At 34.9% G+C, this 1,119-nt stretch overlaps 1 long non-coding RNA gene across 1 annotated transcript; it reads left to right on the top strand.

Annotated features, from left to right (window-relative positions):
- The first annotated feature begins 344 nt into the window (after nucleotides 1-344).
- LOC123088636 (uncharacterized) lies at nucleotides 345-692 on the top strand. Its single transcript, XR_006441992.1, has 3 exons — nucleotides 345-422; nucleotides 507-569; nucleotides 644-692. It is a non-coding gene; the product is annotated as an uncharacterized lncRNA (long non-coding RNA).
- The last annotated feature ends 427 nt before the right edge of the window (nucleotides 693-1,119 follow it).

Here is a 1,119-nt window from a genome sequence, read left to right as displayed (position 1 = left end):
GATAATAGTAGAGGAAAGACAGCATGGAAAGGAGATGTTTTGAATGCAGTACTTGGCCCAGACAAGCCTGGACATGTACATGGCCTCGGACTAGTTTCGAATCCAAATCAAGTCTTTGATGTGTCAACTTCACACCACTTTCAAAATATACACCTTAGTTCATTGGAGGATACATCGAATGAAGATCTTTTGGCTGTCAGATTTAAGATGGAGAAGTTGGAGAAAAGAGTGGAAAACCAAGATGCCGAAATTCTGGAACTAAAAGGGAAGACAAAAAACTCTGAAGGATAGGTAAATTCGAAGAATTTCTCCATTATTCAATACATGTACTAATTTTTAGGTTTTAGTTACAGGGTTCTTTGGATCAGATATCTAAATCTCGAGATGTTCCTTCTATTGCTAAGACAATTTCAAAGAGAAAAGTATGTGTCTTTACAAAGGTTTAACAATTATTTTGATGCCATTTTACAAGTATGTTCTTAGTCTTGTTTGGTTTCAATCAACAGAGAATTTATGGCGACGGTCATAGTCAACAACTTGGTACTGTTGGGCAGCAGAATAATGTGAAGGTAGTGTATGGATGCATTAGTATATTTCTGTTTGCTTTTTATAGAAATTAATCATCTCTTGCTATTCATTACAGAGCAAGGAAACATTTCTCGATGACAGGGAGATGCAACCATCATACAAACATCCTACGATGGATAAGGTATGCTCATTTATCTGTTGTTTGGAAAATCGAGCATGGTTGAGTAGCAATTAGAATTACTCGCACATTTTGCAGTATGAGTGTTTATTATTTTTTTTCTTGGCAATCTTGTAATATATCTTTGTCACAGAACAATGAGTCTTTCATCCACGATGAAAATGTGCAACAAGAGAAGGAAAACACTAGTGCAGATAAGGTTAGTAACTCCTTCCTTTTCTCAACTTATTAGCAATATCAAGAATCATGAGAAGATTACCATAAGAACTTTCATGCTAATACACCAATGATATCAAATCTAAAACAACAGATACTCCTTGCGTAGCTGTTGTTGCTTCTTTTCATTAGGTGTTTATCTTCTATATGCTTATTTATTCACAGCTCTGAATCCATTTCAAAACTAGCAAAATATA

Source organism: Triticum aestivum, chromosome 1B (genome assembly GCF_018294505.1).
Source record: "Triticum aestivum cultivar Chinese Spring chromosome 1B, IWGSC CS RefSeq v2.1, whole genome shotgun sequence".
Lineage (NCBI taxonomy): Eukaryota > Viridiplantae > Streptophyta > Magnoliopsida > Poales > Poaceae > Triticum > Triticum aestivum.
This window is presented reverse-complemented; position numbering and strand designations above follow the sequence as displayed.